The sequence below is a fragment of the Dermacentor variabilis genome, chromosome 9 (genome assembly GCF_050947875.1).
Source record: "Dermacentor variabilis isolate Ectoservices chromosome 9, ASM5094787v1, whole genome shotgun sequence".
Lineage (NCBI taxonomy): Eukaryota > Metazoa > Arthropoda > Arachnida > Ixodida > Ixodidae > Dermacentor > Dermacentor variabilis.
Window position 1 is genome coordinate 141,481,891 of NC_134576.1, and position 23,541 is coordinate 141,505,431.

Here is a 23,541-nt window from a genome sequence, read left to right on the forward strand (position 1 = left end):
CATTTAATTATTCCACGCATTACTGATGAGAACCCACTGCTATTTCTGGAAGGGAAATTAGCGAAATCGCACATATGTGTGTGTACTGCGTATGCGTCGGTCATTTCATATATTAATACCTTTCTCTTCCGGAGTAGCATAACAAACCACATGACAAGGAAAACATCTCCAGTATTCATTGGTGAATGTTCTCTCAGTGAGCTCCACCGCTTGTAGAACTCCTGGAAGCGCCTGCAGTGGGCAACGCTTGGTGGCTCCCTCGCTATTTGAAGAAACACGCGGCTTGTATGCGGCAGTAGACGTGTGGTGCTCCAGCCATTTGCAAGCAGCACGTGCGAGGCCTGTTAGTGAGGTCTCCACGAGAATGTCTTTTTTACTGCACCCGTACTATAGTGTTGACCAGTGGCGTAGCCAGGTACGTGCCTGAGATAACGTCGAGTATGTGCCTGAGATAACAGCTTGCTTTCCCATTGAGACTGTTTTATGGCGCTGGTATCCCGTGCGAAAGGGTGCGCATTCGCATGCTACTTTTCATATTTCGTGGGCCTTCACTATTTGCCGGCAAAAATAAACAAGCGATATGTATATGCCCTGCTGGAAACACATTTTGTGCGCATTCGCATGCTACTTTTCATATTTCGTGGGCCTTCACTATTTGCCGGCAAAAGTAAACAAGCGATATGTATATGCCCTGCTGGAAACACATTTTGACATGCGTTACAATTCTGTACAATCAATTAACATTTTGACAATTAGAACAATGAAAAAGTTCAATTATTATTATTATTTATACATACTGCAGGCCACATAACGTGGTTCAAGCAGGACAGGCATTTTTTGTTATAAATCACATTGAGTATAATGGTGAACATACATTGTGTTTTACATCCAGAGACAAATGGTAAAAATGAACACAATGGGTAAATGTACAAAATGCTAAACGATGGCAAGACGATCATGCTCTGGTGTAGAATTCCATTGAGACACTGTGTGCGGGAAAAAGAAAAATTTCTAAGCATCAGTTTTTGCGAAATATGACGTTAAAGATCTTGGTTGTTGATGTGCATTTCTTGTTGATAGGGGGGATAAATACAATGAAGGGTCAATAGCGAATTTCTGGTTAAGGAGAGAATTCAGGAAGCTCAACCGAAATTGCCTTCAGTGCTACAGTAGTAGCATGTTTTTGGCTATCATTAGTTCCGAGGGAGAGTCCACACGACGAAATTTAGAAAAGATAAATCGAACGGCCTTTCTTTGAATTCTTTCGAGTTTATCAATGTTACGTTTTGTGTAAGGGTCCCATACTATGCTTGCATACTCTAGCTTTGGTCTGATGTATCATTGATAGCATAGAAGCTTTACATTTGGTGGTGAATTACGACGCTTGTGTCTTAAGAAACAACTTTCTGAAAGCAGAACAACAAATGTCAACGTGTGAATTCCAGGGGAGGTTAGCAGTGAACGTTACGCCTAAATATCTGTAGCTATCGACATGATTAACTGTAGATGAACCTAGGGAGTAAGCATACTGAAAAGGGGATTTTTTTTAGTTATAGAAATGGAAACTCTTGTGCATTTACGATCATGCCCCACTTGTTGCACCAGTAGTATATGATGAAGAAAACGTGAACAAGGTGAAAGCATGAGCCAACGTTTCGACAAGTGGACTTGTCTTCTTCAAGGCCTTGAAGAAGACAAGTCAACTTGTCGAAACGTTCGCTCCTGCTTTCCCCTTGTTCACGTTTTCCTCATCGTCTTGAATTTCTATCTCCCGCATTCCCCGTGTTTTACCATTAGTATATGTAACCTAGATTTTTGTTCATTTCTTGTTGATCGTGCACGCGGCAAACTTCACGGAATAGAATTAAGTCATCTGCGAACAAACGAATCTGAACAGTTGGATCAATTACATCTACGATATCATTTATATAGCACAAATATAGCAAGGGCCCTAGTACACTGCTTTGGGGCACATCCGACGTGGCTGGTAGAAGGCACGAATTTTGATCCTCGACTGTGACAGACTGCGCCCGATTTCTCAAATATTCAGCCACGCAAGCGACCAACACCTTCGGAAGACCAATTTTGTTTAGTTTATAGATTTGTTTGTCATGACGAACTTTATCAAAGGCCGTACAGAAATCTAAAAAATTGCCTATCTGAATATTATCATCAAGACCTTTGGAAAACTCATGAGTAACAGTGACGAGTTGCGTCACGGTCGAATACTTTCTAAAACTGTGCTGAAAACTTGTTAATATGGAGTGTTTGTCAAGGAATTCTGTAGTCTGAGTGGCTATAATATGTTCTATAAGTTTACAACATGAGGAAGTTGAAGATATCGGTCTGTAATTAGGTAGCAATAATCTGTCGCCTTTCTTGAAGATAGGGATTACTCGGGCCGTCTTCCGGTAAGGTTGCTGTTCACAAGGAACTATTAAAAATAAGAAAAAGGAACTTGGCAACACATTCGGCATATCGCCGAAGAAACACATTGGGAAGATCGTCAGGACCACAACATTTTTTCGTGTTTAAGTTTAAAAGCATAGAAACCAAACCAGCATATGAAATGATATTGACTTCGCATGGTTAAAATGAGATCGCGGTAGGCGTAGATGGTCCGGATACTGAAAACACGCTATGAAAATAGGCATTAAAATGATTTATTATATTGTTATAATTTGTAACCATGCTACCGTCAACTGATATCTTGGAAACTGGTTTCTTGCTTTCACTAAGATAATTCCAGAACTTGCAAGGATCATTCTTTATAAAATTGTGCATTACAATTATTTAATTAAAATTAATTAGTTAATGTCAGAAACTAAAAATAACAGACGGTTTCTCAGCAAGACTTCACACAATATGCACTTGACCTTACTCACGCTGAATAATCCGTATTTCTTTAAAACTCTGTATGATAGCTGCGACGGCCTGGTAGATAGAGCTTCATATTTTTTCCTGTTGACTCTAATCGAAAAGCACTTTCAGGATGGGTAATCCGGTGGCACCGTTATTCCCGAGAGTGAGAACGAAAATCGGAGGCGAGCGCACCTTCAAGATGCGGGTGTTTTCCTGCACGATGACGTCATACTTACACCACAAACCGGCACTTCAGCAACTATATTGTAGGTTATCTTTAGTGAAGTACTTTCTCGTGTTTGTGTGCAACGCCTAGCGTTTCGTAAAGGACCGTGTGTAACAGTAAAAGACGAACCTGTAATTCTTGCCTTATTAAGCGTTTGTATAGAGACATATGACAGAGTGGTAGCACATTTTATGCCCTGCGCAGCAACAGCTGCCAGTGACAGCCACAACAGCACCGCGGGACGCAACAAGCAAGAACAGCGCCGCCACAATTTCGCAAAAGTGCGCGTCGGCCCGGCGGCGCACGGCACAATAGCGAAAGTATACGCAATGCGCGCAAAATTGCGCGCGACGAAGCTTTTTCGAACAGGAAGAAAGGAACGCACGGGTGGCTCATTTGAAGGAAGGAAAAGTTGTGAAGTAGCCGGAGGCTCGGGAGGTGGGTGTCAGGCACGGTGGCGTCAGCCGCGTGGGCAACAATAATGACGAAGAGTGCGCATTGCAGTGTGCGCAGGCGCCGGCACCTGCGGTGGTGGCCCGGGTGACAAGTGAGGCAGCGAACGTCCCCCTAATAGCGGACGTCCGGTCGGGCCCGGGAAACCACTGCCACGGCACCGATGAGATCGAAAGAACAGCCGTTTTCCCGTTGCGGCATACATGCATGTGACCCCCCCTCCGCGCGAGGCACGTTGCCGCGCTACGCTAAAGGCATGACGCGTGCTGCGTATCAGCATCGATACATATGCGCGTAAGCGCTTGGGCGCGGTCGTGATCGCTCGTTGCGACCCGCTTCCCAACGTTGCACCTTTGAAGCGTTGCTAAACTCGTTCGTGTAAGCCGATCCCAATGCGCGATGGCATTGTTGCTCATGTTCCGACAGCCTTGCGTCCCGTATTGCAAGCGTCCGTGTCCAAGGTCGCTGCGGCGCTCCGTGCAGCTTTTCCGCATCGCATCGTTTCCAGATTCAAAAACGTCGACATTTAAGTAAGCCTGCTGTTAAATGAGAAAATGATCCACATCGTTGAATAAGCATGTCATTTCATTTAAATACGCAGTTTAGCCGCTGTAACCTTGCTTCCATATTATTGATCTTGTTTCGTCTCTCAGCATGCAGTGCTCCGAATAGCGCTTTGAAACACTTTGCGCGTGCGTCGCGTCAAATAGTAACGATTTACTAATAAATGTGAAAGCGCGACAGTTTCCCAAATCCTTTCTTCTTTATTATTGAATTGAATTATAGGAGAGGCTGGAGCCTTTATGGCGGCACCGGCTACTACTTGTCACTTAGCAAAGGAAATAAATATGCGCAAGAAGAGTGAACAACACAAATATGGCAACTCAGAAGAACACCCGATTAATGAAAACTACACAGTCCAACAGTACATGAGGAGGAATAAACTTTGTGCACAGCAGATTTGTGACCTAGGCTTCTCTACCTAGATGACGGCCTCGAGCCCTTGGGCCCTGGCGGCATCTTCGGCCTGCTGGATTGCCTTGAGTTGGTCTTCCGGTGCACAGCTGAGCAACGCGGTCTCCCACTGCTCTCTGGTCTTGTTTATTTTATTCTGTGTGGCCGCCCGAGGACAAGCTCAAACCATATGTTGTAGGTCCACCCTTTCTTGCCAGAATCTATATCTATCCGTGTAAAGGTCCGGGTAGTAGCGGTGGTAGGCCACCGGGTTCGGATATGTATCTGTAAGAGGCGCCATGCCGTCGCTTGCCGTCTACTCAGCGAGGAGTGTGCCGGGGGGAAATGGGCCCTTCCCAATTTATAATGTTTTGTAATCTCGTTAAAGCTGGTCATCCGGTCTCTCTCTGTTCTCAGTATTTGTTGCTTGTCACCTGCCGGGCCCGTCAGCTCTCGAGCCAGGTTGTGCGCTATTTCGTTCCCGGGAAGGGAGGAGTGTGCCGGTGCCCATATAGTGTGAATGTCGCGATTTTCACGAAAGTTGTTTAAAATTCTCAGCGCTTCCGGCGAGATTCTTCCTTTTGCATAGTTCTTGACGGCTGTCTTGGAGTCGCTTACTACGATGTTAGCCTCCGTGGACGCTATTGCCAGTGCTAAGGCAGCCTCCTCCACCACCTCCGCCTTCCCTGTTTTTACTGTGCCACTAACTCTGCAGTCACCCTGTAGACGCGTACTAACTATCGACAAACTGTCTATTTGCGTACTCCGCTGCGTCCACATAGACCACGTCCCTGGCACTACGGAATCTTCTGGAGAGCTCTTGCGATTCTTCGGTGAAACTCCGGGTGCATGTTTCTGGGGATAGGGAGTATTGATAGATGTTCCCTTATTTTCCTTGGGATGTCTCTCCACACTCCGTGCTGTGCTTCGTAGGTTATTCCGATGTCATCTAACATGCGTCTCCTCGTCAAACTGAGCCTTTCATACTGCTCTTCTCTCTGGGCCTTATTAAGCTCGTCTAGTGTGTTGTGCACGCCGAGCGCCAAGAATTTCTCGTTTGACGTATTTGCCGGAAGTCCCAAGGCTTGCTTATTTCCTCAAAATGTTGGTGTCCTTGAAAAACATTTTTTAAATCAAGAAGTGCTCTTTTCTGAAGGCACACTGTTGGCCATGGACCAAGTATCTTTTTTAGAGTGATTGGTCTCCTATCTAAAAGTAACAAATTTGCTTGCAATACCCTTCGCCGTGGATCGTATTTAGTGCACTCGAGGAGAATATGACGCACATCTTCCTCTGACACTGGACTAGAGGCACCCCCGTTTTATCCTGTATAAAAACTAAAGGCGAGGGCGGTGCACTAATGTTTCGAATTTTCAGTTCTTTCTCAGATTTGACGGAATTGATAGGCTTATACATGGGTCTATGAAGTATAACACCGAGTTCTTGGATTGCTGATCAGACCAGGCAGCTTTGCTGAGACGGCAGGATATCTGTTTCAGAAGAAGACGGGCTTCACTACGCCAAAGGGGAAGATTGATTGTCTCCGCGTTATTGGGCGACCGATTCATAGAAGCGTCCGCTGCAGTACTTCCAGGAATATTGCAGTGCCCGGGTAACCACTGCAATGCAATGCAATTACGTGATTCATTGCGCTTGCCCTTTTGTGTTCTTTCAGCGTCTCATAAAATATAAAAGTGTTCAAAGAATTGTTCTTACTGCTTAGAAGCAATGTGAGAGCGGCTTGCCGAAACGCTCAAAATAACCAATTTTTGCGAATTTTTTTTTTCTGGTGGTATGAAACGCAAACTTCAAGTTCAAGTTCATTTATTTACCACATACATGGAGCTTCACATAAGTGGTTGGAACGAGGGAAAAAAAGGTGCATTAAAAACAGCTTGACTGGCCCCACGTCCCCGGTTCACTAAGGCAGCATGGCAATAAAAGAAAAAGTACGTTTCAACGTCGGTGTCTAATGAGAAAACATGATATGCACAGACGACATATTTTACAAAAAGTGAGATTTAACTGAACATATTTAACACAGCATGCTTAAAACAGAAATGTTTGAGAGTGTGCGAACGTTTTCATAAGAAATCTTGAATTTATTTAATGTCTTCGGCAAGCAGTAATTTAATGTTTGAAAGCAATAACTTGTGCGTGGCCGTGACACATACCATTTTTCCGAGCGTCTGTTTAGGCGCGAAGAAGGATTTAGTTGCAAGTAAGCTACACTGTGTATATAACCGCGATTTCTTAGGGTATCAGATCAAAAGGAAACTAATCAAGTGTATTCATATAGCACATTTAATTTATTTCAATTATATTTGAAGAATAGTTCTGAAGTATATGCATTAAATGGTAGGTTTGCAACAGAACGTAGGACCTTTTCTTGTAGGATAACAATATTTATGGATTGCTGTGTTCCGTTACCCCAAATTAAGTTACAATAGCACAGATGTGATGAGAACAGTGTCTTAAATATCGAAAGCGTTTGAGAAACTGGCAAAACACGCTGACATTTTCTCAGTACGCCCAAGACCTTGCAAAGTTTGTTTTGTAAATGTTCCGTATGGTGATCCCATTTCATATATTCGTGAAAAATTACACCTAGAGATATTACTGTGGAAGAAAATTCAATTTTATTGTTATTCAACATGAGATTGTAAGAATGAGAGAGCTCATAAAGTGGAGATTTAGAGCGAAAAAGAATAGCTTTAGTTTTTGAGCAGTTAAGTTATAAAGAATTGCTAAGTGTCCAGCAGTATATTTTTTCTAATGTCAAGTTAGCTAGATTCACGAGATCATATATATTTGTTCCTGAAAAGAAAAGACTTGTATCATCAGCATAGATTATGTATTGGGCTGAATGGTTAACATTTACAATATCATTAATAAATATATTAAACAAAAGCGGGCCCAATATGCTGCAATATACTGCAATAAAGCCAATAAAATAGATAGAAAGCACACAGGATTTCAAACAGTTCTGCCACGGTGGAAGATGTCGCTCGGGATGTTCGCTCTAACGCTAAATGTGGAATGACGAATACTGAAGCAGAGGAATTTTTTTACTTGAGCTGTCGGTACATACGTGGATGTACTGGGGATATCGTGAGTAAATTTGGAATAGTGCCAGTTATGCGGCTGCCATGAACATGTCTCTCTTAGATATAACCCCTCGAAAGATAATTCTATTTTATGAATTGTTAACATCCAAGGACGATAACTAACGTCCACTTTGCATAATTCAAATCTTGGTAATAATGCTTTATGTTCTTGAACAACATTGTGAAGTTCGGTTTTGTTTCGTTCACTGAGTGCAATGTTTAATGGATGCTTCTCGCGTTGAGTTAAAACGCGATAAATATTCTGGCATGTTTCAACTGTTCGTACGACTGAAGATGTGAGTGACGAGCTTCAGCAATTACTAGAGACCTCGAAGTAGCCTGCGGAACCCCAGGACACTCGCAGCCCCTTTGCCAGTAAACGTTGAAGGCTTTCCTCCGAAGTTTGCTATAAACCACGGAGAACAGGTGCCGAATAAGCAATTTATTGTTTTATGAGTGGGTTATGAACTTTAATAGTTAATAGATTGATTCCCCCATGTTTTGCCAGCGAGTCGCCGAGGTACGTTTATTACAGTACTGGTTTTCTTTTCAATTGCGCAGATGTGTGCTGCCCATGTCAACTGGCGGTCAAGAATAACACCAATAAATTTATGCTCTTTTACGAACATCAAAGTTTGCCTTTCAAGCGTAAGTTCGAAATTATTCAGCTGTCGTCTAGTGAAAGATGTCATCTGCGCACAGAGAGTACTACAGGCCAGACAGTAGTTTTTGTGGCAAGGCTACCATAACACAGTTGAATAAAAATGCACTGAGAACACTGCACTGCAAAACGCCCTGCGTGATGGCGTGATAATTACTCTCTCCTTTCAAATCTTTCCTTCTGGCAGCTCGCACTTTGTGACGCTATGCGGCATCGTACCTCCTTCACGATCAGCGCACTCTACCCAGCGCACTACATTCGGGATCTGTCCAAGTCGTAACGGAACATGCTGTAACGTTTCTTCGCCAGAGAGCAATACATCAGTAGTCTTGCGATTGCCATCGTATAGTATATCGTCGTCTCCGCGGTCGTGACCTTGTTATTGCCGTCTCACACACGCTTGCGTAACGAACAAAGAGAGAAAGTATGCAGAGAAAGGCAGGGGGATTAACCAGATGTAGTTACGGTTGGCTACCCAGCAAGGTGGGAATGATTAGGGAGATGAAAAGAGTGGAAGGGCGAGAGAGAGATAGAGACGAGCACAAACAAACCGCGTACACTATAGAGCGGTAAGCGGCGGTGTTCTTAAAATCTATCGTGAAGACCCGTAAACCGCAGGAACCTTAGTAATACGAATAATACCCGTGTCACACGGGCAACTTGGATCTCCTTCAAACTTCCTTCCCTTAAAGGACCGAAAGGGAGTTTCACCTCAAAGGAGTTAGCTCCGTGTCACACGGCCCATAAGCGAGCTTTTGAAAGCTGCCGCTGGGGGCCCATTAGGCGCTGCTCACCTCGTACGCACTCATGAAAGAAACACGTTATCTATTGCTAAAAAGTCTTGAGAAAGACGTGAATCACTCATTGCGCATGCGCAAGACCTGCGATCGCATTGACCAAAACAACAAAAATTGCGCAGTCAGGGCAAACGCAGCAGCCATTCCGAGAACGCCCGGTTCGAGAGTCGAATGTAGCTGCTCAACTCAAATATATTTGTCAGTGCTCAAATACTATATTATATGCAATAAGAACAGTTATAATTGCTGGTAAAAGTGAAATTAATAAAAATAACGGTGATTTCTTTACTCGAAATTCAAGCAAGCTGGGAACAAGAGTACTCCCTTCAGTCTGCAAGGGAGATCTTCCATCTCCTTTCGCTAGGAACTTCCTTAAGCTTCATTTGCTAAAGGACTGCCGTGTGACACGGCGCGCATCTCCCTCGATATAAAGACGTCCTTGGTTGAAGGGAGTTAAAAGGACTTTAGCCGCGTCCGTGTGACAGGGGTATAAGGCCTCCAGCGCGGATGTTCTTCGGGGGCACTGGCCTCAAGCTTTTAGTTCTGATAGTGGATGATTGTCCAATTGGTTCATCACCCTGCCCATCACTTGTCTCTCAGCGCTATAACGCGGGCAGACAAATAATGTGTGAGCATCTCTTGACAGCTGCATTTGTCGCACGCGGGGCTGTTGGCCATTCCGATAAGGAAGGTATAGGAGTTGGTAAAAGTAACGCCTAGCCACAGACGGTAGGTACAGCGCGGTCTGTTCACGTCATGGCAGCCCACGCGGTAGATGCACCTGTATGTATGAGACAACGAACGCAAACGACACATGGTGAAAATGTTCGAGTCCCACATGGGCAAAGTACATTCACGGGTCATCAATCACCGCCTAGCCGCAGCGTCTGTACGCGAAAGCGGAATAAAGACACATTGACCCCTTTCATTAGCATATCGGACGGCTTCGTCGGCGTGGTCATTCCCGCTGATGCTTCACTGTCCTGGAAGCCACTGAAATTTTATGTTGCGTCCCGTGTCAAGGCTGCGATTATATATATCGGTCGAATTTCTGAGGCCATTTATTCATTGAGTCCGTGGCGCATTGGGCTTTGTGTGCACTGAAGGGCTGCCTTTGAATCGCTGAAGACTGCCCATCAAATTAAACTGCGGATTTAAATGACATGCTTATTTAACGATGTGATTTGTTTTGTCTTTTAAAAACTGGCTTACCTAACTGTCAAGGTTTTTGAACGCCTGTTACAAGGTTATCAGACCTAGTGCGGTGTCTGTACCGTCCGCAAGTGGAACTAACAATTCCGGGCATCAAAAAGAAAGCTGGAGCACCGTTGCAAGCTTTGAAGCAAGCAAAATTTGAACACATTTACAACGTCCACAGATTCCGTCAAATTCTTGGTTCGGTAAAACTCAACAGCTCTTCTGCTGCAGTAATCATCCCGACGAATTCCGAAGAAATCAAGCTTTAAAATATCTGGACCCATTCCACCCTGTGAAGTGGGTTGGACAGCGAAGCTGTGGGGAGACGACCACCCACGACATGGCGACGAGACAAACAGTAAACTTTGGCAAACTTTCTTCGTATTACATCACTTGTCTCTCAGCGCTATAACGCGGGCAGACAAATAATGTGTGAGCGTCTCTTGACAGCTGCATGTGTGATGTACACCGTGGTATACTGTGATATATGGGGCTATGATCCACTGCATATTTTGCTTGCTTACGGGAGTATGAGCCATTGCTTCCGCGGGTATACGAGCCACTGGTGATCAGTTTTCGGCATGTTCTCTATGGTGCATTTTTTACTTGCTTAGGGAGGTATAAGCCATTGCTGATAGTGATAGTTTGTGCTCGCACTTTTATGTCCGTGGACATGATTGTGCCGTTGGGGGGTAGCGGTATGAGCCATTGCTGATGACAGTCTTTGCTTACACTCTTCTGTCCGCTGACACGTTGGGGTGTAGCGGTATACCGCTTCGCTGTAAAAAACTTCATGTGTTACCCCCTCAACGGTTGCAGAACTTGCGCCACTCCGTGCCGCACTTGATTTCATTAATCAGGAATCGCCGTTTCGGATGAAATTGCTCGCTTTACACTAATGCTGCACAATCGGGTACCACGTTGCAGAACCCCGACAAGGGTGGATAGCGAGGCACACCTGCAAAATGCTTCGCATAACGCTGATTCCCACAATGCGTGGGATCTGCATATGTTTACAGCAAAGCTGGTAAAGGGAGTTCCGCAGCAATTATCGTGCGATGGCGTGTTCGGCATGAAATTTCAAAGACCAGCCAGCATCGCAATCTGCGTGGAAGCCCTGAAGCGGTCGCATACATGACCAGAGCGTAGGTGAGAAAGCGAAGTCAGCGTCAGTGATAAAAAATCACTATATTTACGTACTATAGGAAAAGCAACAGCGCAACTGGGCGATTCCACTGGTACACGCAGCCAGTCGCCGGTGTCGGTAGAACCAGTGTCCAGTAATTTTCTTGTAGAACCAACGCATCCTATTTAGGAGGTGTTAGTAGAGGTGGCGGATGCAAAATACAGGAACATGCATCGGATATAATGTAGACTATAAAAGTAGTAATCTCGGATAAAGTGAAACATTTGCTATGTCTTGGATAGATATTATGCTGTGGTGAAACCGACCCTACAGTACTCGAAAAGGGTGCGAGAACTCGCTCATATATGTATATATTGTGTCCCAGTTAACGTTAACCAAGCTGTTCCAACACAGGAAAAAATAATAAAAGAACATGGTTCTAGATCCGATTTTGAGACCTACGGTATTCGATAGTCGTAATGCTGACGACTGAGCACCATAGTTCTTATAATTGTATCTCGCACCACGTATTGTAATTTCCTTCTTACGCTGAACAGCTTGGCTAACGTTAGCTTGGACGCACGGTATACAGCTTCTATGTCTGTTGCTCAACTGGCAACATATTGCTCATATTAGATCAAGAAAGATCAAGGAGAGGACAGGCAGGGAGGTCAACCAGCCGCACGGCCGTTTTGCTACCCTACGCTGGGGGTAAGGAGAAGGGTGAAGAGAAAGAGGGAGAACGCACTGAGTGCACGTGGGATGATACACAGGGACCACTATAGGCCGGCTCTTAAACAGGTGCACTTGAAGTAACGTACTAGTGCACGAATCGCTTTTTGTGCCAGTGACCAGGTGTAACCGCGGTCCGAATATATTTGACTCAGAGAATGGTCTCGAGTCAAGTCGGCTTAAAGTTGTTCTGAGAGATATAGGTGTTGTACGTCGTATATTAGATATCTTAAAAACAATATTATGGCTCACAATCTCGAAGTCATGTAATTTTGCTGATACCGGCCAAGTCTGCCTCGGCGAGTTACGCCCGCTTTTCTGTATCGGTATGATTCTGGCCTCTTTCGTGTGGCGATCCCGGAGGTGGTGAGTTATAAACATATTATATATGAGATTGTCCTGCAGCCGGATTCGAACAGAAGACATCCAGCCCAGAAGCCCGATACTGTGCTAGAGTGGAGAAGTCTGCACGCCACGGACGCTTTTCCCGCTACAGTGTCCCTGATAATCAGATCGTCCTTTTCGCATGTAAATTAAACCCTCGAAAGTATTTAAAGTTAGCCTACACGTCATCACACGTAAAAATGTGAGCCGATCCCCGAGGATGGTGCAGACGACAATATTTAAGCAGCTCGATATTCCTCCAACTCGCCTCCCGCAACAGGTGATGCGAGAGTCGCGCAGTGGCTGCGCCCCATTCTCACCCCCAACTCGCTCAGAAGGCTGTCTTTCTTCAACTTCAACTCAAGGATGAATCGCCTGCCAACTTCTTTAAAACTTCCTTGGTATCTCCTGTCTCTGAGACCAGTTCTCCGCAAGAAGCGCAACAACGCTTTCGAAGGCTTCTGTGCCTAAGACGGTCTCGGCCAGTTTCCCAGGAGCCTTTCCTGCCTTTCCTTTCCCAGGAGCCTCCGACAAAACGCGTTTGTGAAGTCTATCTAGCAATGCCGTATTCTCCTTTCCTTGTTCTGTTTTCTTTATTTTTTTTTCTGTGCCATCTTTTCTTTTATCTTTTACTCCATTTTCCCCAGCACAGGGTAGCCAGCCGGTCTGAGAACTGGCTAAACTCCATGTGTTTCCGTCTATTCCTGCTACCTCCTCCTCCTCCTCCTCCTCCTCCTTGGTACCATCTCGTGCAGCGTCGAGGTGCGACGCCACTGGCAGCGCTCCTGAAGCTAGCATCCTCAGACGCCTGGTAGCTGCCAGGGCGCTGTTCCTTCTGCCCAACAGGAGTTGCCCTGCGCGGTGCTTTGCGGCAACATGTTCGTACCCTCATATAACACCATCCGGGGAGTTCGCGGTGCCATCGCTGCTAATGTTCCGCCCTTTAGACGAAACTGCAGAAGCTTTTCTAGTGGCACGAGCATCGAGTGACACTTCCCTTCACCTCCTGAGACGACCGGGGAGGAAATTCAAAATAAATCAGAAAAAGAAACTACAAGATTCATGGGTTTTATTATATATATGATATCAGAGCCGAGTACGACCATTCGTTCCGAGGCCTATTCAGTGCCGGAAATGTCACAAAGATAGGACACGTGAGCGCTGTTTGTAGAAGCAAAGCCAGTTGCTCGCGTTGCGGCGGAGAGCATGATACCACCGACTGTGAGGCGTCCTCATTTAAATGTCCCAACTGTACTGGCTCTCACGAAGCGACTTCGAAGGAATGCGCGAAGATGAAACAGGAGGTTCGTATTCTTCGAAAAATGGCAAGAGACCAATCTTCACGTATAGAGGCTGCTCAATCTGTTCGCCAAAGTGACCAACGCTCGCGACAGAAGCATCACAAAACCATTTCACGAGAGCTACCTAGCGTGGCACAGGTACCACGACCACCTCTGCCTGTGCGTGCATCGAAGACGGTAACGGCGTCTGCTGATAATTCAAGGTCCACGAGAGCACGCGGCAAACATTCACCTCCGCCGGCTGATACTGACACGGAATGGCCTTTGCTGCACTCTAGGCCCACGGCCATGCCAGCGGACCCTAGTGGTCCTCCGCGCCATGAAGCCAAGAATCATAGGGCCAATGAGCAATGAGCAAGCAAAGAGATGAGCACAACGAGAAGGAGAGTGTACAAAAAATGCTTAAGCAACTGGTAGAGTCAATGCGCGTGATTCTCATCAGTTTCGAGAATCCGGCCGCTAAAAGTGCCCTACAAGCGCTCGCCGTGCTGGAGCCGCTTATCGCAGGTCTTTATATGCTATAAATCTTTTGTTCGGCGCTTGTGCTGTTCACGCAGGGGAGGCCCACACACCAGCTTCGTCCTAGCGCCTTGATTTTTAAGTTCGATTGATTAGACTTGATACGAAACCTGACAGTGGCTTCATGGATGACATTTGTGAATATTTATCACCAGACTGCTGAACTTGCTTTCACCTTTGCGCATCCCTCTAGCTATGTCATCATCATCCGTCATCACACCTTTATGTCCCCGTTCCCCCTCCCCCTGCGCAGAGTAGCAGGCTAGAGCGCCTTTGCTCAGGCCGACCTCTCTGCCTTCCTTCAATTAAATTATCTCTCTCTCTCTCTCTCTCTCTCTCTCTCTCTCTCTCTCTCTCTCTCTCTCTCTCTCTCTCTCTCTCTCTCTCGAGTTACTGAAGTGTCTGGAATAATTGCAAATAATTATAAATCACTAATTGCCGCACACCAAAGCAGAGCATCGTAGACTTGCGAAATTCCTGGAAACCCAGAAGTAGAAAGCAGATGTAATGACGTCACTAATGATGTCGCACACAAGAAGGTGGTACGTCATTTAACCGGCTAATTAATGAGAAACAGTTGCCCCCGAGTTCGGTTCGTGCGTGGCGTTCGTCGAAAGTTAACCTAAAGTACACGCCAACGCCGAGGTGTGAGTGCCACTCAGAGACACCCAAGTCCAAGATTAGGGTCGCCTACCATCTTTTTTATACAGTGCAACAGGTAAGCACGCCATACTGGATATGCACCATAGTAATTTCTACTTACGCAGGGCGTGAATAGTGATATTCAAGAATGCCATTTATGTATTTACGCGGGACGCGCAAGGCGTGGCAAGGCGTGCGGACAGAAGAAAATACAACAAAGAAAGCTCATGCATATTGATACGACGTGAAAAAACTCGCATTCGTATCAGGCTTGCCTTGTAATTGCGACGTCTGCACAAACAGCCCTTGAATAGTAACAGCTTCAGCGCTGCATGCCTTGACGGATGCCGCGACAAACAAGAGAGCCGGCGTTCAGGAATTACTTTGTTTTGTTTTTTCGCTGCAGTTACGCCCACATGCGTCGTTTTCTGTGCTACAAAGAAGCACGTTTATACGAGGTATAGCTGGCCCCCAACTGCATCACCACCATATCTTCTGTACGAGCTTTGTGCTCATCTGGCCTTCGAATAATTCATTACTGGAGGTTTATCACGTTAAATAAACATGTCTCACTTCCATAAAAGTCCTCAAATCACGTATTCAGATGGATCAACTCATTACCCGAAATCATATTTGGCTACTCTCGTATACTTACGATGACTCAACGTTGGGGAGACGAACTTAACAGACGATACTTACAGCAAATACATATTTTATATGATTAGACTGCTTACACATAAACACACACAAATTAAGCATTGGTAAGTTCACAGCCAAATGTGACCAACAATTAAGTGCGCGTATATTGTACATGGTTTACGGGATTCAGTAAACTTCCCATTTGAACAGCAACAGCAGACAGACCCCTAATGCTTCCGAAGGATGTGCGAACTCGCTTATACTCTTCCGTTATCTGATGTATCAGCTGCTCGGATTGGCACAGATCTACGACGTATATTTCAGTGTATGTAGCTTACAAACTTCAGTTTTATTCCCATCTTTGTAAATAGCCGACGCTGTGCAGCTCTCTTACATAAAATTAGTCGCATATTTTCCTTAGCCGTGTGCGCCGTATGGAGTACATAGGAATGTTAAGAAGCCGGTGTACTTAGCGATGTTCAGCGTCTGTAGTAAATAGATGTCGTTGCGTGACCTGTCTGCTTACTGTTTCCATCTCCTGTGGAGTGGCATCTTAATCTAGCACTTGTTTTCCTTTATGGCAATCAGTTCTGTAGAATCCAGCAAATTAGAGTAAGTGAAATGAAAGGAGAAATTCTCATCCACCAGGACGTAGCACGAAGCTACTAAGGAAGCCCTTATGGGTTCCTGAGAAACCCGTAAATGTTTCTTTTGTAGCTTGGGGCTACATTCGGGTGGATGACAATTTTCAATTTCATTGTTTTTCGTTAACGTCACCTAAACATTTACAGGCCTACAATAAACTTTCTTCGCATTGTTTTTCTAAAATAGTTTAAGATACTCAAATGAATTTAAAAGACCATGCAGATTAGAAGCACACGTAGGAACCTACGTGCATGAAGAGGTCATTTAAATAGCATAAACTAAATGCTATCCACACAGCGGTCATTATTGTAGTCATATGCGTGTATTCCCATGCAATCTTTATGTCTGCACACCGCACGGGTCACAACTTCGCTCTCATGAGATGTTTATGTTTATTCACTGCCCCACTTAGACACTATGTCCAAACGCAAACAGCGGTTCATGCGAATATATACGCGAGAGCGACGTCGACGCAGTGATGTCACGAAGATGAAGGCGATGTTTCATTTCTGTCCAGGTACGAAAGGTGGGAGCAAGGGTATGCAGAGAAGGAGGCGAAAGTCGGTGTAAACCTGCACTTTATTCGCCCGCTCCATTCCTGCGTCGCTCGCCTAACGAAAGCTGGCATGCGCGTGCACGTACTGCGCTAAATGAACGCGCCAGTCGTCACGAAAGGCAAGTGGGCGTGGGCACGACAGTACAGTACGCCTGTGGTGACTGCGGCTTGGTGCGCCGCAGTGCTGGGAGACCAAGGTTCGGTCCCACCATGCAGCTGGCATATTTTATTACTGCGAAGCTGTTAAGGGCTAGTTCCCCCACGATTGTGTCCGTGTGTAGACACAAAACTATCATCCTCGGGATCGTCTCCAGCGTCGTCGTCTTCCACAGCTGCAGGCTGGTTGGCAACCCTCGGGGACACCGCACGAACGCGCTCGTGCCACTGCTCCCGCGTTCGTTGTCGTCGTTAATTAGGAACACAAAGACGCAGCCAATTGTACACTGAAGCTGTTAAGTGCGAGTTCCTCGGGATCGTGTCCGCATGTAGACACAAAACTCCGCAGACGTGAGCCGATCCAGAAGATAGTGCAATACCGGGCCGGCCCGCGGCTGAGGTGCTGTTCACTATTAGGGGCCCACATACACAGCTTCGCTGGTCATCCTATTACACAGAGCGGAAGGGCACCGAGTTTTATTGCTAAACTAATTTTGTTACCGTGGCTGTGTCCAATTTCTTTGACAATATAACGTCCTTTCGCCCTGACCTGCGGGAAGAAAATCTCGTAAACCCCTATAATATGGCTTCGTGCAGGTGCCGGGACGCAATGTCGACAGTCCTCTCCTCTAACTTTGAACGCGGGTAAACGCCCCTGCCCTCGAATGTAAGCGACACATATGAGCAGGTTGCAGAAGAGCGTCTCATGCCGGTGTGAATCTTTCTATTATAGCAAAAGAACATTGGAATCCAACGGTCAAAGCTCCCACCGTAACCGCACCCAACATTCCGCTTCGCTGGATGCCCAAACAGAAATCTTCGAGTACAAAGACCTGTAAACGATGCCTGAACGCCGAGCAGGACATTTGCTTTTTATTAAGACTTCGAGCGTGATGAACGTTTATCGATAAAGCGGCGCCGCAAAGCTCTCCTGGAGAGTTCTAATCTCCGTGTCATCGCGAAGCTCGAAGCCTTCCACAATGCTTAGTCGCGATGTTTCTGAAGAGGCGCAATGCAGCCCACTTTGCCGCAACTGCGAGACGACGCGTATGAGGCGGTGACGTCCAACGGTTGCGCAATCTGCCGTTGCTTTTGTCTCGCTGAAGTGTTACACGCGTAGACACTGTCGAACACGATTACGCCATCAAGCCCCGTTTTTTAAAGGAGCGCGTCACATCAAATAAACCTATTACCTCGTGTTGATTACACCGCGCCTAGATTTTCTTTTCTGAGAAATTCAGCAGGCAAAATTAGACTTCTGGGGTGCGATCTTGTACGCGTTCCAAAATAGAATAGAGGCGGTTCGTTCCATCGAGCACAATACGATTCGTCAATTTGAACCGTGCCGAACGCCATGACGTCAATTGTGACGTGATATCTGCTGTCAATCATTCCGTGTCGTCTGCTATCCGACGAACGGAACGGAACATACCGCCTATTTCGTGACGTAAAGAACGAACCACCTCCGTTCTATTTTGGAACGCGTACAAGATCGCACCCCTGATTTCCCGCTTTTGAGAGTGTCGGCACTCTTTCGTCCGGTTCAAGTTCACTAGCGCCTATGTTTGTACATGTTCTGAGACACTTGGTCTCAGTATCAGGCACACAGTTTCAGCGAAGCCGCAGCTCTCTTCATGACATTCTTGTACTCGGCAAAAATTCAAGATGCCGCTTAAATATGAAAAGTAAGGAGCAGCGTTTCCTTTTCGTTTCGAAAACATCATATTTAGAAGATGCTAGTGCCTTCAGGCGGCACCATCTACTCCTTTTCTCATAAAACAATTGTATATTCCAAATACGACATAGGAAGCCGGTACGTAACAAAAGGTAATATAACGTAGACTATAGCACGCGTTCTCTGAATCCCGCGTTCTTTTTTCTCGCGCCATGTGCGGCACACACCTAGGGCACACACTGAACTATAATTCATCGCATTGTTATCTTAGTCATGCGTTGACATGCACTATCGTTTACGGCTGTCAGTTTAACGGCGAATAATAGTGAACGACGAGCAGTTTTGGTTTACACCGTTGCCGCCTTACATCGCCGCCTTCTGTTCAGGCACGTACCGCATGAACCGCTTTTGGGACGCACAAGGCCCAGGATCGCACCGGTATAAGTGCCTTCCGAAGAGATCGTACACTGTTGGTGAAGCAATGAACATTTACCAAAATTCTATAAGCGTCACACAGCGCCACAGTACCTAAGCGTATCGCAAAGGATGCGTGCCGCACACGTCTCTCGTTCAAAGCCCGTGGTTTACGATTTCACGTGTGGGGCACCTGCTAAACTAGCGTCAATAAGCGCAGGAGGCTGCCCACGTGAATTATATCAGTACGCCTCACCACATATTCCGTGTATAGTCGCCACAATTATAAGATTTTGTGTAGAGGCGATCGAATGTGTGTCTTTAGTCACGACTATGTTGATGACATCTGTCTGAAATTAGAGGACTGGAAGAAAGCTGAGCCACAATGAAACGTACACGTGCGAGGCAGCGGAATACCTGTACACGACGATGGTGGCGCATGCGCCGTAATCCGGCCTGCCTCTGAGTAAATATGAAATTGTTCGAGCCGGAGTTGTGTGGTTTCTTCCGACATTTCTCTGCATTCAGAATGATGGGGGACAGTATTTGCACGCTTCAACACCTTCCACGGAAAGCGACGCAAGCGAAAGTGCCTTCCACAAGCGCAAGAGCGTTCGCAAAAAAGAAGTGCTGGCGACAGTGGCTGGTCAGTCAATTCCTTTTCACGGCTGGCTCCGCTGAGCAATTTCGGAGGAAACTGCTGAAGTTCACAGCGGACGAGTAAGTAAAATGTGCTGGAGATGTCATACCTATTCGCGCTCTTGCAACTCTCCAAAAACTATCGTTTGATGCAACCATTCACCCTCACGGTCCTTCCGATAACGCTATCTCCCGAAGTCCACCTAAACAAATTCCCTCTGTGTCAGAAAGACTCGAGTGCACTGACGCTACTGATGCGAGTCCTTTGCCTCCGCGGAAGCCTCCCAAGAGATCACGCCCCCTCCCCTCGGGTTTCATAAGAAATGTGTTACCGGACACAGGTTTGCAACAACGGCCGCACTGAAGACGGTCACCTATCAGCCCTCTCGGCTGTACACATCACAACGGCGCACTCGAACGGGCGTTTTGGCAAGTGCCCTTGTCGAGACACGTGACTGTCACGTTCTAAAAAAAAAAGAAAGAAGTCGAAGTTCCATCCAAAAGGCGACGCACTGACAGCGATAGCAACGTATCAGACAACTACACGAAGTAAGGTTCGTAGTTTTATCGGCTGTATAAATTGCAGTAAACATCCGCATACCAATTAACCCCGCAAAGTCCAACACAATCTTTGATACGACAAATTTGATGCCTAAAAGCTTGTATAAGTGTTGGAAACTCAGTGTGGAGGCCTTACTAGGTTATTGATATGTAGGTGTTTTCAGTTGAGGATAGTATAGCAAATCAATTATTAATTAGATAATTACCGTGCCAGTTTTTTTTTCAATTATTTCACTGTTTCCTTCGTACCAGTATACTCTCCGTTGCCAGAAATAAATGAAGTTGTTTTCATTTTCTCTGACGTGAAACGGTATTTGGGCTTTGTGGGATTAAATTAACAAGCATGATGTCTCACACGCACAAGCAAACACGAACAGACTTCACTCGATGATCGCGAACACTCGCTGTCACAGCGCTGGCGTGATGAAGAGCGCCCGCAGCGGAGAGAGAACGTCTCACGCTGCATATCGCTTCAACGAATCTCTAACTTGAAATTACATGATCTACAACACCAGGCGCGCGCAGGAAGACAGTGCAAATGAAGCTACCAGCCGTCTAAGCTCGAACAGCCTTCGCACCCGTAGCAGATCGGGCGCGCGACCGCGTATACGCTCAGCCGCGCGGACAGCCATGCGCAGCCAAGGCCGGGCTAAAGAAGAGACGCGTGCTTTCCTCCCCTAGCGCTTGATCACGCGACCTCCGACACAGGGCGCGCGAGAAGCGCGAGATGAAGTCGCGCTTCTCGGCTCACACTCGCACCTACAGCATACTGCGCGAGGGGCGCAGCCTTATCGCATTTGGACTTTATGCAAAGCGTCACGGCGAAGGCGAAACTCACCTGAAGTGACCATGTAATTGCTGTTGCAATAAAAATCATGCTTAACCGTCGTCTGGTATTGCATCTGGCAGTGACCAGTGGGACAGTAAGTAAAATGAGTCTACACCGACCTGGAGGGTGTGACCATGTAACTGCTGTTGCAATAAAAAGCACGCTTAACCGTGATTTGGCATTGCATCTGGGGGTGGCCTGCAGTGGGACAGCAAGTAAAATGAGGGTCTAGACCGGCCTGGAGGGTGTGCACAAACATGCCAGTTGTAGACTACAGAAATGCGTTGCGTCGCATGGCACGGAAGACGGTATAAAAAACAAAACTGCTAACTGGTGCCACTTTCCTGTTCTCACGCATGCCTGCCTTCTTTCGTAACACGCAGCACTACATTTTCTGTTCAGTAACTAGCCAGAACTTGAAATCTTGAACAAGTTTTTTCACAGGCCCATAAAACAAAAGCAATTCAGATCAGACTCAAAACTTTATTCAGATTCTTTTCTATGGTAAAACCTTGATTATTGAGTGAAAAATTAACGAACTTTCGTGAGCTTCACGATCAAACCACGGGGCTATAATAAAATCAGGGGGTTGTTCCCCGATTTTCGGTTTATTTGGGCAAGCTCCTAAGAATAATTTTCCTTTCGAATGTCACTTGATCATTTTTCACTTATAACATTCTCCCATCAAAATCCATGACCATCATTGGAAGGTGGTAGATAGTTTTCAATATTGCGTCCCCATCAGGTCTTCCGTTTCTTTTTTCCGTCCTATGTATAAAAAAATGTTCTACGCAAAAATTGTTAAACTGCGTATAACTGAACAAAAAAGCAAAACACGACACCCAACTTTCTTTAAAGCCCTCTGTCACCCAGAACCAACTGAAACGCCAAACATCTAATGCCAATCAACACAGATGGGCCTCATATTTAACACTAAGTCAAAAAAACTTTCCGAGGTGCAATCTACGAAACTCGTTCAAATGACGCTCGCATGACATAACGTAAACAAAAATTCGTGAAACAAAACAAAACAGCGCACTTCTGCGATTCAGTGACTGAAATACATTAAGACACAAGCACTGAAAGTGATACTTCTCACGAGCAACCTTTCGTTTGCCTTCCCCATCTTTTCTACCCTTTCACTCTCCCTAGAGGACTGTTTTGTACACTCCATACGTCACACTATGATGAATGTGATATGTATTATCTATTTGTCCATCCTTTTATTGCGTTTGAATGCATGCGATCTGCTGAAAAGAATGTTTCACTTCACCGATCATTACATTATGCAACTAACAAATTAACATTGTGCAGACGCCGGCAACATATTTTACTTTTTGTCAACATTTATTATGTTTACCAATCACGTAAACATGTATAAATGCCAGAAGAAAAATAGCAACGGGTTAACAATTGTCTCCTAAAAAGGAACACCGCGCCCGCCCGCTTGCAGAAGAGGAGAAAAAAGCAGGACGAAGAAAAAAGAATATGCAACACGTCACACTGCGGTCACGTGCAGAGTACGAGCATCACAGAGAAGTCAAATCCCGTGGTTGACAAGAGCTCCAGCCTAGATTTACAAACCTCGTCAAACAATTCATATTCAATAAATGAATCCCCGGTACAGGGCAGCCAGCTGAACAACCAACCTCTCTCTTCCTTTCCTCTTGAGCAAATTCGCCTCACTCTACATAAACGGTTAAAATAAAATCTGGTGTTTTACGTGCCAAAACCATAATATTATTATGGGGCAAGCCGTAGCGAGGGACTTCGGATTAATGTTGACCGCCTGAGGTTGTCTAACGTCCCATTTAAGTGGTAACTACATAAACTAAATTGTCCAGGGATTTTCCTCGTCAGAATGGTGCGGAGTAACGTTAGGTAATAATCAAAATTTGACTATTTACTTTGTGGATTATCACTTTAGAGCCCATGTCCCGTTGCTGAATTGAAGCAGTATTGAAATGATCTGCATTTGGCCTCGATTCTGAGAAATGCTTTCTGAAAATCAGGTAAGATGTATTGGTTTTCCAATTGACAGTTATCACTCCACATATCACACGGCTCATGAGTGTTATCTAGACCACAGGTGCATTTCAGTACAGATCTTGAGGACGTATTTCTCCGGAAGGCATCGGCTATAGCGTGGCCGTGCCAACATAGGCGCGCTCTGCCCCAAGCGGCTTTCCACCAGAATACAGTGTTTATAAACTTATTTCATAATCGTTGGGAAAAACTGAAGGGCATCGGAATATTTGCACAGAAAGGAGGGCACCGTTTATTGGTATTGTCCTTCCCACAGCTCAATGTTGCTATAATAGTCAAATTAATGCGTAGTAGCGCCTATGAATGTCGTATCGCAACTTCAGCGGTCGGTATGGTCGTCTCTATATATCGTTTACGAAATATGTGTACAATTTACACAAGTTAGAGCAGCACAGAATGCACAAATACATTGGTTGTGAT

At 45.7% G+C, this 23,541-nt stretch overlaps 1 protein-coding gene across 2 annotated transcripts in view; it reads right to left on the minus strand.

The window, feature by feature from the left end:
- Positions 1-23,541, minus strand: part of LOC142557698 (uncharacterized) — an 87,067-nt gene that overhangs the window by 32,591 nt on the left and 30,935 nt on the right. The window lies entirely within an intron of this gene.